A 15,782-nucleotide genomic window follows, 5' to 3' on the forward strand; every position below is an offset into this window, starting at 1 on the left:
GGAGCACTCTGCCCAAGGACCCTGGGGAGCAGCGGACCCATGTGACTGGACTGGTCTGAGAGAAAAGCTGACCGCAGCTATATAGAGGGACAAACGTCATTGGAACAACTAATTGCTACTGGTGTGATATACCAGTTGCCCCCAAAAACTCTGATTAAGGGGTTCTATATACCTTCTTCCACAAATACTGCTCTTCTCTAGGGACTTTGGCACAGGGTCATTTTCAAAATGACAGGCAGAGGAAGAGGCAGGCCATTCCGCAGGAGTGGTAAGTTGCAGAAGGTGCGCGCGATTACCGTAAGTCAAAGGACGCATCAGAGTTGGTTGAGTGGCGCACTCAGCCTTGTGCTTCTGCACTCTTCTCATCCTCTGTATCAGCACCCTCCTCACTCTCTGCTATGTGCACCCCCAAAGACACCACCACCACCATAGCCCCTCCACTCGAGTCAGAGGAATTATTTTCCCATCCATTCCCAGACCTTACCGATGCACAGCCATGCTTGGCATCGGATGAGGAAGAGGAGGTAGCAAAGGCCTCCACCCAGCGGTTTGACGACAGTACCCAGATCAGGCAAGGAGGGTGGTCCCCCGCTGTTCTGCCTACTCCGAGATAATGTCAGTGTTCGTGAAGGGAGAGACGGAGCAGAGGGAGAGACGGAGCAGGAGATAGGAAGGAGAAGGAGGAGAAGCAGGCAGAACTCGCAGTGCACAGGAGGTAAAAAGCAGACTGCAAATGTATCTGGAGCAAGCTATCCACCATGCACAGTCACATCTTGCGCTCCCAAGACACCGGCACATGGCTACGCAGTGTGGGCTTTATTTAACGGGTCGGCTGATGATAATAGTGTTGCCATCTGCCCAACACTCACCTAGGGACGACCGCCTTAAGAAGGCACCTGGCCTCCCATCACCGAGCCCAGTGGGAGCAACGCTGTCAGAACCCACAAAGCCACACTCCAGGCGCTCCACGTCCTGCCTCTTCTCCTTCTCCTCTCTCCTCCCACTTGTCCTCCACTCCACCTTCCACCGTGCCGTCTTCACGTTCATCTGGCACAAAGCAGGCTTCCATGGCCCAAATGTACGAGTGTAAAAAATGATGACGCCGGATAATCCTCTTGCCCAACGGCTGACCGCTGGCTTGTCGGAACTGCTAGCCCGCCAACTACTGCCATATAAATTGGTGGACTCTGAGGCCTTTAGAAAATTTGTGGCCATTGGCACACCGCAATGGGAGGTCCCCGGAAGGAAATATTTCTCCCAGAAGGGCATCCCTAAACTATATGGCCACGTTCAGCAGCAAGTTAATATATCTCTGGTACAAAGTGTCGGTGCAATATTCATCTGACCACAGACACGTGGTCTAGCAAACACGGGCAGGGAAGGTACATAACTTTTACTGCCCACTGGGTGAACCTTCTGACAGCCATCAAGCATGTAACCTATGGCACCCGTGTGGATTTGGTGTTACCGCCACGGATTGCATGCAGGCCTGCCTCTTCTCCTCCTCCTCCTACTCCATCCTCCGTCTCCTCCTCGGCTGACTCCTCCTTTTCCACTGCTACCGCCTTTTCCGCTGCACATCCCAATCTCCCCAGAACCTATTCGCCGTGCCAGGTGAGACGTTGCCATGCTGTGCTGCAGCTGTTGTGCCTGGAAGCCAAGAGCCACACCAGTCCTGCACTGCTTTCAGCTCTGTGGTCACAAGCCGATCAACCCCGCTCAGTTTGACAGTTAGTAAATTGGTGTGCGACAACGGTGCCAATCTTCTGAGCTCACTGAAACAGGGCAAAATGACACACAGCATGTATGACACACGTTCTGAACTTAGTCGTGCAGCGATTCGTTGACAAATACCCCGGGGTGGTCCAGGACGTCTTGCGGCAGGCCAGGAAATTCTTTGGCCAATATAGAAGATCTTACACGGCCATGGCTCACCTGGCTGACGTTTAGCGGCGACACCACTTGCCCATCAGACGTCTGATTTGTGACAGCACGTCGCACTGGAACTCTACCTTGTATATGCTTGATAGGTTTCTTTAGCAGAAATGTGCCGTTAACGACTACCTGTATGAACTCTGCATCAGTACAGGTTCTGGGGAGCTTGTTTTTTTTTCCAACCGTGCCAGTGGCTGCTAATGCGCGATGCATGCAGACTTCTGCGGCCATTTGATGAGATCACCAAACTGGTCAGTCGCAGCCAGAGCGCCATCAGTGGCACCGTACCTTACGCCTTCTTTCTGGAGCTTGCATTGTCTCGTGTCATTGATCAAGCCGTCGAGGAGCAGGAGCAGGAAGATGAGGAAGTCGCAATACTGAATGAATTCCCAGGGGAGGCTACTCCATCTGAGACAAGTCAGCAGGTGTCTTAAGAGGAGTCAGAGGAGGATGGTGCCTGGGGTGAGGAGGAGGAGGAGCAAGAAGAGCAGGCTTTAAACTTTTCTGGGATCCCTGGTGTTGTCCGTGGATGGGGGGAGGAGACTGAGGACGACATTCTCCTGAGCGATGAGCAACCAACTTAGATCCCCGGTACAAACACTAAATGGTGGACATGTTACCAGAATCACAGAGGGCTGTCAGAATGCAGGATTTCTAGGCCTTGCTTAAAGAGATGCTGCATTCTGCTGTTGCGGGCGCTGGCAGAGCAATATCCACCCACAGAGAAACAGTTGCGAGTACTAATCCTACAGCGCATGCAAGAAGATGGCGGTTTGAAGATGTGTTGGTCACTTCAGATATAAGATCTTTCTTGCAACCAACCCATTGACAGACGCCCTTCAGATCCAGGCTCAGTGAACGCCTAGACCGACAGGTGTCTGACTACATCGGGTTAATAGCCGATGTGGACGCTCTGAGAAGCAAGGAAACCCTGGACTACTGGGTGTGCAGGCTTGACCTGTGGCCAGAGCTGGCACAATTTGCCATGGAACTCTTGGCTTGCCCCTCGTAAAGTGTCCTGTCCGAAAGGATGTTCAGCGCAGCAGGGGGGATCATGACCGTTAAACAAACTCGCCTAGCTCACAACAGTGTGGACTACCTAACATTTCTAAAAATGAATGAGGAATGGATCTCGGAGGAATTCAACACCTGTGACAACCATGTTTAATTGAATTTCCTCATGATAGCCCACAAATATCCGCCACCACTTAGAACAAAGAATGGTCCCTGTCTTAAGTAAATACAGCGGCATAAAAGGCCTTTTCTGTCCAGTGAATGCCTAATGTTTTGGGCCTGTACTCCACTGGCCTACAGTAAAAATGGTATCCAATGACCGTCTAATGTACCTCCAGCCGCATAATCACTTGATCTTTACTGTACAGTAAATGCATAATTTTTGAGGCCTGTAATCTAACTGGCCAACAGTAAAATTGTTATACGGTGACTGCCTAATGTACTTCCAGCCACATAATCACTTGTTCTTTTCTGTACGGTGAATGCCTAATGTTTGGGCCCTGTACTCCACTAGCCTTAAGTAAAATTGTTATCCAATAACCGTCTAATACACCTCCAGCCACATAGTCACTTGATCTTTACTGTATGGTGAATGTCTAATGTTTGGGTCCTGTACTTCAGTGGCCTGCAGTAAAATTGATATCCATTGACTGTCTAATATACCTCCAGCTACATAATCACTTGATCTTTACTGTACGGTGAATGCATAATTTTTTGTGGCCTGTAATCTAACTGGCCAACAGTAAAATTGTTATATGGTGACCACCTAATGTACCTCAAGCCACATAATCACTTGATATTTTCTGTCCGGTGAATGCCTAATGTTTGGGGCCTGTACTCCACTGGCTTGCACTAAAATTGATATCCAATGACCGTGTAATATACCTCCAGCCGCATAATTACTTGATCTTTTCTGTACGGTGAATGCCTAATGTTTGGGCCCTGTACTCCACTAGCCTTAAGTAAAATTGTTATCCAATAACCGTCTAATATACCTCCAGCCACATAGTCACTTGATCTTTACTGTACAGTGAATGCCTAATGTTTGGGGCCTGTACTCCACTGGCCTGCAGTAAAATTGATATCCATTGACTGTCTAATATACCTCCAGCTACATAATCACTTGATCTTTACTGACGGTGAATGCATAATTTTTTGTGGCCTGTAATCTAACTGGCCAACAGTAAAATTGTTATATGGTGACCACCTAATGTACCTCAAGCCACATAATCACTTGATGTTTTCTGTCCGCTGAATGCCTAATGTTTGGGGCCTGTACTCCACTGGCTTGCAGTAAAATTGATATCCAATTCTAGTATGTCACTGTCCATGTTGTGGGACTATTTGTGCACTTCTAGTATTTATTTGGTGGCTTTAAATATGACCTGAAGGTTTTTCATGTTTGCCTGCTATTAAAGTGATTGGGGGCCGCCGCTAACTTGTGGTTCGCGAACATCTGTTCGAGCGATCGCGTTCGCGAATCGTCCCGGCTGATGTTTGTCCATCACTATTTGGGTGTGGTGGAGGCCATTATTTGTATCTTGGCTTCATCACCGCCGGTTGTGTGCTTGCTTCATTTGGTTTGGGGTTGTTTATCATTCCTGAATTCTTGGATAGTAGTGACCCACGTGCCTGGGGTGAGTAACTCAATTGTGGATGCTTTGTCTTGTTTTCAGTTGGATTGGTTTCGGGTGCTGGCACCGGAGGCAGACGAGCAGGGAGCGAGCTTTCCTCAGGACCTGTGGAATCTGCCTTTTGGTCGCTTGAAGAGTCGGTGAGGGGATCCTTGTTGTCAGGGTCCTGGGCGGCGTATGAGACTGCATGGAGGTTATGGGAATAATGGAGGCAGCGTTTTCAGGGGTGTGGGTTAGAGGAAGGGGCTGTGATGTTGCTGTTTGTGGGGCACTGCAGAGAGGAGAAGTTTATGGCAGGGGTGGCTTTTGGTTGTAAGTGTCGGGCTACACCGGATGTGACAAAATCATTTTGGGTGTTGCAGGCATTAAAGGGTTGGAAGAGGCGATCACCGGGGGTGGATCCGCGTAGGCCTGTTTCCTTTGCGTTGTTGGTGGATATGATGGAACAGTTGGGGCGGGTTTGAGTGTCAGTTGGTGAGGTTAGGTTGTTAAGGTTGGCTTTTTCGTTTGCTTTCTTTGGGGCGTTGCGTATTGGGGAATAGGTTAGTCAGAGTAGAAGCCGAGCTGGGGGGCTTCCAAGAGAGGACGTGGATTTATTCAATGATAGGGTGGAATTTTGTATTAGGTCGAAAACGGATCAGTCCGTGCCCGGTTCGATGTCTTGGGGAGTTTGGGCGGGAGAGGTTGGGGGGTATGGACCGCTGTTGGTTCATGAGGATGGGTCGTTTCTTTCTCGTTTCCAGTTTATTGCGCTACTTTGAGCTTGTTTAAAAGGTTTAGATAGGGACCCCTTGTTGTTTGGGGGTCCTTCTTCTCAGTTTGGCGTGGTCACTGAAGAGGCTAGGAGGGGGTTGGGGGATGATGTCATTCGTCGCATTGGTCGATGGAAGTCTATCAGGTTACGGTCCTATGTCAGGCCTGTGTTGTTAAAAAGGGGCTAATGGTTGTTTGCGGGGATGGGGAGCATGTTGAGGGCCATTTTTTGTTTATGTGTTGTATTTTGTGTTCCTTGCAGGTGGTTCAGCGTTCCTGGTGTGGATTATGGGGCACTCTTACATGTTCTGGGTAGCGTTGCGAGCAGCGGTCAGGATAGACGGAAGACAGTTGGGTTTTCTAAGAGAGGTGGTGGTCATTCGCTGGTTGGGGATGAGAGGAATGCTGTGGAGTCAGGTTCTTACGGAGTTTCACAAGTTTGCAAGGTTAATTACGTCCCCGGGGGTCTTGGTGTTGCATGTAGGGGGGAAAGGTTTGGGGGTGTGCCCCTTTCGAGAACTCACAAAGGATATTAAATTTGATTTGCTGCGTTTGTGGGCTCAGTTTCCAGGAATGGTGACTGTCTGGTCGGATATGGTGCCGCGTAAGCAATGGAGGGACGCTAGGTCAGTGGAGAGGCTGAACAAAGCGAGGATAAAAGTTAATAGGGCAGTAGGTCGTTTCGTGGTGAGGAATGGTGGCATTGCGTTTCGTCATAGGGAATTGGGAGCGGGTGATGGGGCATTTTGGAGGGGGGATGGAGAACATCTGAATGCGGTGGGTATTGACTTATGATGTTCAAGTTTACAGGACGGGATTGAGTTGGCTTTGCGGGTGTGGCGGGATGCAAGGAGGGGAGGTTTCACCCCCTTGTGTCATGGGCAGTGGCGGGTCCTTGGAGTTGGTGGTTATGGTGGCTCTGTCATGGCGGAGAGGGAGCCAAGCGAGCTCTGGACTCCCTAGGTATTAGATTTTGGGGGTGATATGGTTGGTATCTGCCCACATTTGTTGCCCATGGTTACTGGTTTCTACCTCTGAGTTGGTGTTTATCGGCTAGAGGTAATTTAATTGAGGGGCGGGGCAGTTACCCATCAGGTTTACGGGGCTCCAAGGACCCTCTCCGTGCTGTCATGTTTTTCTCAGTATTTATTTTTGGTGTTCTTGGGAAGGTTCTTGGGCGGGCCTTCAAATGGTAAGGCCTTGGGTTAGTTATTATTTATGTTATTTATTGTATTTATGTTATCAACAAAATGGCTGCTGTGACCAATAAAATCCACGTGCGGAGTTGTGTCTTTATTTGATTGGGAATGGGGGAGATTGGGAGGGAATGACTCGACAATACACTGGTCAAGAACAGGCCGGACTTAGGGCTGCAAGCCTGGGGGTAGGCCAGGCATGTCAGAGGCTTGGAGGGAGTGGAGTTTTCGGGACCTATGGGTTATTTGGTGGGGCTGGTGGGGGGTGCGCTAGGGGAGGTGTATAGGGTTTATAAAGGGTAGCAAGGGCGGGAAAGAGGCCATCTTGTGGGGACAGCAGATTTGCAGCAGCAGCCCCCACCCACCCTTAGGGCTGCGGTTTGCAGGAAATGGTCTGGTGTTCTGGCGTGATGGAGCTTTTTTGGGGTTGGGCCGGGGTGGTTATGGGTGGATTTTAGTTTGGTCAGGCAGGGACTGGTTTCTTGTCATAGCGGCCAGGGGGCGGTGGTGGGTCCTTGAAGTTGGTGGTTATGGTGGCTCTGGCATGGTGGGGAGGGAGCCAAGGGAGCTCTGGACTCCCCAGGTATTGGATTTTGGGGGTGATATGGTGGGTATCTGCCCACCTTTGTTGACCATGGTTACCGGTTTCTGCCTCTGAGCTGACGTTTATCGGCTAGAGGTAATTTAATTGAGGGGCCCTCTTCATGCTGTCATGTTTTTCTCAGGGTTTTTTGCGCGGGCTTTCAGGTGGGAAGGCCTTGGGTTGGTTATTTGTTATTTATTGTATTTATGTTATTAATAAAATGGCTGCTGTGGCCAATAAAATCCACGTGCGGAGTTGTGTCTTTATTTGATTGGGAATGAGGAAGATTGGGAGGGAATGCTATCGGTATGCTGACAATGAGCCTATGAACTGTGGAAACATGAGGTTTAGAACAAATCTGTTCATACAGTGTACAGAAGAATATGTGTTGCAAGCAGCTGTAATAAACACACAACTGGGTGACCAGTTCCTGACTCCCTTATTCTCTGTACATGCCCCTCTGTATATGCTTTCCCTGATTTTATGCCCTAAAATATCCCTATTATATTTTCTCATTATTGCTCTGTCCTCTTCCTACAGTGTTCCTTTCACACTACATTAGTGGCTTGTGTCTGTAATAGCTTTTTGTTAGATACTGTCACAACACACCCCTCCAGGTCATAAGCTAAGCACAGAATGGCATTCTATGATGTTTTGAGCAACCTTCCTTTATCCTGCCTCTGACTGGTTCAGGTTGTCTGTAAGCCTCAGAGCCAATGAGAGAAAGCCCTTCCCCATACTCTCTCCCAGTGTCATGTGATTCTCTATCTTTCTTCCTTATGGTCAAATTTTCACACTAAAATAGCACTGGGCACTGTTTTCAAGTAATTCATCCAAAGCAAATTGCAAAATGTAGGATTTATTTGCCGAAAAAAAATTTTTTTTTGATTTGTAACAAATCATTTTTCTTTTTAGAATATATTCACACATCTCTATCCCTGACACTTTCCTTTAGAATTTGCTGGTGGTGATTCAGAATTTATTGTCCCAACAATGATGAAAAGCCACCCTGACCCAGATGTAGCAAAACAGGCCCAAACCCCCTCCACCTTGTTTCATGGATGGTATTAGGTTTTTATACTGAAATGCAGTCCTTTCCTTTCTCCAAAAATAACGTTTTTCATTTAAACCAAAAAGTTACATTTTGGTTTTATCCCTCCACAAAACATTGTTCAAATAGCCTTTGGCTTGTCCATGTCATCTATAGCAAACTGGAGACGGGCAGCAATGTTCTTTTTAGAGAGCAGCGGCTTTCTCATTGTAATCCTGCCATGAGCTTGATTGTTGTTCAGTGTCCTCCTAATGGTGGACTTATGTCATGAACATTACCACTAACTAATATGAGAAAGGCTTTTAGTTAATTAGAGGTTAACTTGGGTTCCTTTGTGACTTCATGGACTATTAACAACATACACTGCTCAAAAAAATAAAGGGAACACAAAAATAACACATCCTAGATCTGAATTAATTAAATATTCTTCTGAAATACTTTGTTCTTTACATAGTTGAATGTGCTGACAACAAAATCACACAAAAATTAAAAAATGGAAATAAAATTTTTCAACCCATGGAAGTCTGGATTTGGAGTCACACACTACAGGCTGATCCAACTTTGATGTAATGTCCTTAAAACAAGTCAAAATGAGGCTCAGTAGTGTGTGTGGCCTCCACTTGCCTGTATGACCTCCCTACAACGCCTGTGCATGCTCCTGATGAGGTGGCGGATGGTCTCCTGAGGGATCTCCTCCCAGACCTGGACTAAAGCATCTGCCAACTCCTGGACAGTCTGTGGTGCAACGTGATGTTGGTGGATAGAGCGAGACATGATGTCCCAGATGTGCTCAATTGGATTCAGGTCTGGGGAACGGGCGGGCCAGTCCATAGCATCAATGCCTTCGTCTTGCAGGAACTGCTGACACACTCCAGCCACATGAGGTCTAGCATTGTCTTGCATTAGGAGGAACCCAGGGCCAACCGCACCAGCATATGGTCTCACAAGGGGTCTGAGGATCTCATCTCGGTACCTAATGGCAGTCAGGCTACCAGTGGCGAGCACATGGAGGGCTGTGCGGCCCTCCAAAGAAATGCCACCCCACACCATTACTGACCCAATGCCAAACCGGTCATGCTGGAGGATGTTGCAGGCAGCAGAATGTTCTCCACGGCGTCTCAAGACTTTGTCACCTATGTCACATGTGCTCAGTATAAACCTGCTTTCATCTGTGAAGAGCACATGGCGCCAGTGGCGAATTTGCCAATCTTGGTGTTCTCTGGCAAATGCCAAACGTCCTGCACGGTGTTGGACTGTAAGCACAACCCTCACCTGTGGACGTCGGGCCCTCATATCACCCTCATAGAGTCTGTTTCTGAGCAGACACATGCACATTTGAGGCCTGCTGCAGGGCTCTGGCAGTGCTCCTCCTGTTCCTCCTTGCACAAAGGCGGAGGTAGCGGTCCTGCTGCTGGGTTGTTGCCCTCCTACGGCCTCCTCCACGTCTCCTGATTAGGGATGAGCGAACCCGAACTGTATAGTTCGGGTTCGTACTGAATTTTGGGGTGTCCGTGACACGGACTCGAACCCGAACATTTTCGTAAAAGTCTGGGTTCGGGTTCGATGTTCGGCGCTTTCTTGGCGCTTTTTGAAAGGCTGCAAAGCAGCCAATCAACAAGCGTCATACTACTTGCCCCAAGAGGCCATCACAGCCTTGCCTACTATTGGCATGGCTGTGATTGGCCAGTGCAGCATGTGACCCAGCCTCTATATAAGTTTGGGTCACGTAGCGCTGCACGTCACTCTGCTGATTCAAGCATAGGGAGAGGTTGCAGCTGCGACGTTAGGGCGAGATTAGGCAGAATAACTCCTCCAATAGACTTCATTCTGTGATCGATCTCCAGCTGTGGATCATTGAAGTGCTGATATTGAATTGCTCACTTTTTTTAGGCTGCCCAGAGCGTTTTTATATCACTTTTTTTTGGGGTGATCGGCGGCCATTTTGTGGCTTGTGGTGCGCCAGCACAAGCTACCACCAAGTGCATTTAACCATCAATAGTGTGGTTATTTTTTGCTATATCCTACATCAGGTGCAGGCTGAGCCTGTGTCACCCAAGTGCATTTAACCATCAATAGCGTGGTTATTTTTTGGCCATATACTACATCAGGTGCAAGTTGAGCCTGTCACCCAGCGCCTAAAAAATAGCCCTGACATTTATATTCCTCCAAATTAGTACTGTTTTAGTTGGTCAAGTTATTTGTAGTGACCGTAAAAGCACAGTTTTTGTTCTGGGTTGAAAAACTATTCCCAAATTTGCCATTCTCAAAATTAGTAGTTTCTGCTATATCAGGCCTACTTTAAATCTATCCCAAAAAGGGTATATTAGATTCAAGGTGCTGATAGTGTCATTCTGAAAAACTTAACACACACGCTAAAGTGCAGATACGAGTCTAATTCTGTGATTAAAGGTATACCTGTCACACAGCGCCTAAAAAATAACCCTGACATTTATATTCCTCAAAATCAGTACTCTTTTAGCTGGTCAAATTATTTGTAGTGACCGTAAAAGCACAGTTTTTGTTCTGGGTTGAAAAACTATTCCCAAATTTGTCATTTTCAAAATTGTGGTGAACGGGAACAATGAGGAAAACATCTAGTAAGGGACGCGGACGTGGACATGGTCGTGGTGGTGTTAGTGGACCCTCTGGTGCTGGGAGAGGAAGTGGCCGTTCTGCCACAGCCACACGTCCTAGTGTACCAACTACCTCAGGTCCCAGTAGCCGCCAGAATTTACAGCCATATTTGGTGGGGCCCAATGCCGTTCTAAGGATGGTAAGGCCTGAGCAGGTACAGGCATTAGTCAATTGGGTGGCCGACAGTGCATCCAGCACGTTCACATTATCTCCCACCCAGTCTTCTGCAGAAAGCGCACAGATGGCGCATGAAAACCAAGCCCATCAGTCTGTCACATCACCCCCATGCATATCAGGGAAACTGTCTGAGCCTCAAGTTATGCAGCAGTCTCTTATGCTGTTTGAAGACTCTGCTGCCAGGGTTTCCCAAGGGCATCCACCTAGCCCTTCCCCAGGGGTGGAAGAGATAGAATGCACTAACGCACAACCACTTATGTTTCCTGATGATGAGGACATGGGAATACCACCTCAGCACGTCTCTGATGATGACGAAACACAGGTGCCAACTGCTGCGTCTTTCTGCAGTGTGCAGATTAAACAGGAGGTCAGGGATCAAGACTGGGTGGAAGACGATGCAGGGGACGATGAGGTCCTAGACCCCACATGGAATGAAGGTCGTGCCACTGACTTTCAGAGTTCGGAGGAAGAGGCAGTGGTGAGACCGAGCCAACAGCGTAGCAAAAGAGGGAGCAGTGGGCAAAATCAGAACACCCGCCGCCAAGAGACTCCGCCTGCTACTGACCGCCGCCATCTGACACCGAGCACCCCAAAGGCAGCTTCAAGGAGTTCCCTGGCATGGCACTTCTTCAAACAATGTGCTGACGACAAGACCCGAGTGGTTTGCACGCTGTGCCATCAGAGCCTGAAGCGAGGCATTAACGTTCTGAACCTTAGCACAACCTGCATGACCAGGCACCTGCATGCAAAGCATGAACTGCAGTGGAGTAAACACCTTAAAAACAAGGAAGTCACTCAGGCTGCCCCTGCTACCTCTTCTGCTGCTGCCGCCTCGGCCTCTTCTGCTGCTGCAGCCTCGGCCTCTTCCTCCGCCTCTGTAGGAACGTTGGCACCTGCCGCCCAGCAAACATGGGATGTACCACCAACACCACCACCTGCGTCACCAAGCATCTCAACCATGTCACACGGCAGCGTTCAGCTCTCCATCTCACAAACATTTGAGAGAAAGCGTAAATTCCCACCTAGCCACCCTCGATCCCTGGCCCTGAATGCCAGCATTTCTAAACTACTGGCCTATGAAATGCTGTCATTTAGGCTGGTGGACACAGACAGCTTCAAACAGCTCATGTTGCTTGCTGTCCCACAGTATGTTGTTCCCAGCCGCCACTACTTCTCCAAGAGAGCCGTGCCTTCCCTGCACAACCAAGTGTCCGATAAAATCAAGTGTGCACTGCGCAACGCCATCTGTGGCAAGGTCCACCTAACCACAGATACGTGGACCAGTAAGCCCGGCCAGGGACGCTATATCTCCCTAACTGCACACTGGGTAAATGTAGTGGCGGCTGGGCCCCAGGCGGAGAGCTGTTTGGCGCACGTCCTTCCGCCGCCAAGGATCGCAGGGCAACATTCTTTGCCTCCTGTCTCCTCCTCCTCCTACTCAGCTTCCTCCTCCTCTTCTTCCACCTGCTCATCCAGTCAGCCACACACCTTCACCACCAACTTCAGCACAGCCCGGGGTAAACGTCAGCAGGCCATTCTGAAACTCATATGTTTGGGGGACAGGCCCCACACCGCACAGGAGTTGTGGCGGGGTATAGAACAACAGACCGACGAGTGGTTGCTGCCGGTGAGCCTCAAGCCCGGCCTGGTGGTGTGCGATAATGGGCGAAATCTCGTTGCAGCTCTGGGACTAGCCGGTTTGACGCACACGCCTTGCCTGGCGCATGTGCTGAATTTGGTGGTGCAGAAGTTCATTCGCAACTACCCCGACATGTCAGAGCTGCTGCATAAAGTGCGGGCCGTCTGTTCGCGCTTCCGGCGTTCACACCCTGCCGCTGCTCGCCTGTCTGCGCTACAGCGTAACTTCGGCCTTCCCGCTCACCGCCTCATATGCGACGTTCCCACCAGGTGGAACTCCACCTTGCACATGCTGGACAGACTGTGCGAGCAGCAGCAGGCCATAGTGGAGTTTCAGCTGCAGCACGCACGGGTCAGTCGCACTGCGGATCAGCCCCACTTCACCACCAATGACTGGGCCTCCATGCGAGACCTGTGTGCCCTGTTGCGCTGTTTCGAGTACTCCACCAACATGGCCAGTGGCGATGACGCCGTTATCAGCGTTACAATACCACTTCTATGTCTCCTTGAGAAAACACTTAGGGCGATGATGGAAGAGGAGGTGGCCCAGGAGGAAGAGGGGTCATTTTTAGCACTTTCAGGCCAGTCTCTTCAAAGTGACTCAGAGGGAGGTTTTTTGCAACAGCAGAGGCCAGGTACAAATGTGGCCAGACACGGCCCACTACTAAAGGACGAGGAGGACGAGGATGAGGAGGAGGTGGAGGAGGATGAGGATGAAGCATGTTCACAGCGGGGTGGCACCCAAAGCAGCTCGGGCCCATCACTGGTGCGTGGCTGGGGGGAAACACAGGACGATGACGATACGCCTCCCACAGAGGACAGCTTGTCCTTACCTCTGGGCAGCCTGGCACACATGAGCGACTACATGCTGCAGTGCCTGCGCAACGACAGCAGAGTTGCCCACATTTTAACGTGTGTGGACTACTGGGTTGCCACCCTGCTGGATCCCCGGTACAAAGACAATGTGCCCACCTTACTTTCTACACTGGAGCGTGATAGGAAGATGCGCGAGTACAAGCGCACGTTGGTAGACGCGCTACTGAGAGCATTCCCAAATGTCACAGGGGAACCAGTGGAAGCCCAAGGCGAAGGCAGAGGAGGAGCAAGAGGTCGCCAACGCAGCTGTGTCACGGCCAGCTCCTCTGAGGGCAGGGTTAGCATGGCAGAGAAGTGGAAAAGTTTTGTCACCACGCCACAGCTAACTGCACCACCACCTGATACGGAACGTGTTAGCAGGAGGCAACATTTCACTACCATGGTGGAACAGTACTTGTGCACACCCCTCCACGTACTGACTGATGGTTCGGCCCCATTCAACTTCTGGGTCTCCAAATTGTCCACGTGGCCAGAGCTAGCCTTTTATGCCTTGGAGGTGCTGGCCTGCCCGGCGGCCAGCGTTTTGTCTGAACGTGTATTCAGCACGGCAGGGGGCGTCATTACAGACAAACGCAGCCGCCTGTCTACAGCCAATGTGGACAAGCTGACGTTCATAAAAATGAACCAGGCATGGATCCCACAGGACCTGTCCATCCCTTGTGCAGATTAGACATTAACTACCTCCCCTTAACCATATATTATTGTACTCCAGGACACTTCCTCATTTAATCCTATTTTTATTTTCATTTTACCATTATATTGCGGCGCAACCCAAAGTTGAATGAACCTCTCCTCTGTCTGGGTGCCGGGGCCTAAATATGTGACAGTGGCCTGTTCCAGTGGTGGGTGACATGAAGCCTGATTCTCTGCTATAACATGAAGACTGATTCTGTGCTGACATGAAGCCAGATTCTCTGTTACGGGACCTCTCTCCTCTGCCTGGCTGCCTGGGCCTAAATATGTGACAGTAGCCTGTTCCAGTGGTGGGTGGCGTGAAGCCTGATTCTCTGCTATGACATGAAGACTGATTCTGTGCTGACATGAAGCCAGATTCTCTGTTACGGGACCTCTCTCCTCTGTCTGGGTGCCAGGGCCTAAATGTGTGACAGTGGCCTCTTCCAGTGGTGGGTGACGTGAAGCCTGATTCTCTGCTATGACATGAAGACTGATTCTGTGCTGACATGAAGCCAGATTCTCTGTTACGGGACCTCTCTCCTCTGTCTGGGTGCCAGGGCCTAAATGTATGACAGTGGCCTCTTCCAGTGGTGGGTGACATGAAGCCTGATTCTCTGCTATGTCATGAAGACTGATTCTGTGCTGACATGAAGCCAGATTCTCTGTTACGGGACCTCTCTCCTCTGTCTGGGTGCCGGGGCCTAAATATATGACAGTGGCCTGTTCCAGTGGTGGGTGACGTGAAGCCTGATTCTCTGCTATGACATGAAGACTGATTCTGTGCTGACATGAAGCCAGATTCTCTGTTACGGGACCTCTCTCCTCTGTCTGGGCGCCAGGGCCTAAATGTGTGACAGTGGCCTCTTCCAGTGGTGGGTGACGTGAAGCCTGATTCTCTGCTATGACATGAAGACTGATTCTGTGCTGACATGAAGCCAGATTCTCTGTTACGGGACCTCTCTCCTCTGTCTGGGTGCCAGGGCCTAAATGTGTGACAGTGGCCTCTTCCAGTGGTGGGTGACGTGAAACCTGATTCTCTGCTATGACATGAAGACTGATTCTGTGGTGACATGAAGCCAGCATCTCTGTTACGGGACCTCTCTCCTCTGTCTGGGTGCCAGGGCCTAAATGTGTGACAGTGGCCTCTTCCAGTGGTGGGTGACGTGAAGCCTGATTCTCTGCTATGACATGAAGACTGATTCTGTGCTGACATGAAGCCAGATTCTCTGATACGGGACCTCTCTCCTCTGTCTGGGTGCCGGGGCCTAAATATGTGACAGTGGCCTGTTCCAGTGGTGGGTGACGTGAAGCCTGATTCTCTGCTATGACATGAAGACTGATTCTCTGCTGACATGAAGCCAGATTCTCTGCTATGGCATGAAGAGACTGATTCTCTGCTGACATGAAGCCAGATTCTCTGCTATGGCATGAAGAGACTGATTCTCTGCTGACGTGAAGCCAGATTCTCTGCTATGGGACCTCTGTCCAATTGATATTGGTTAATTTTTATTTTTTTATTTTTATTTTAATTCATTTCCCTATCCACATTTGTTTGCAGGGGATTTACCTACATGTTGCTGCTTTTTGCAGCCCTCTAGCTCTTTCCTGGGCTTTTT

The 15,782-nt window shown here is 49.7% G+C and overlaps 1 protein-coding gene across 9 annotated transcripts in view; it reads left to right on the forward strand.

Annotated features, from left to right (window-relative positions):
• Nucleotides 1-15,782, forward strand: part of LOC121006028 (M1-specific T cell receptor beta chain-like) — a 961,123-nt gene that overhangs the window by 482,015 nt on the left and 463,326 nt on the right. The gene's annotated exons all lie outside the window — the stretch shown is intronic.

Source organism: Bufo bufo, chromosome 6 (genome assembly GCF_905171765.1).
Source record: "Bufo bufo chromosome 6, aBufBuf1.1, whole genome shotgun sequence".
NCBI classification, from domain to species: domain Eukaryota; kingdom Metazoa; phylum Chordata; class Amphibia; order Anura; family Bufonidae; genus Bufo; species Bufo bufo.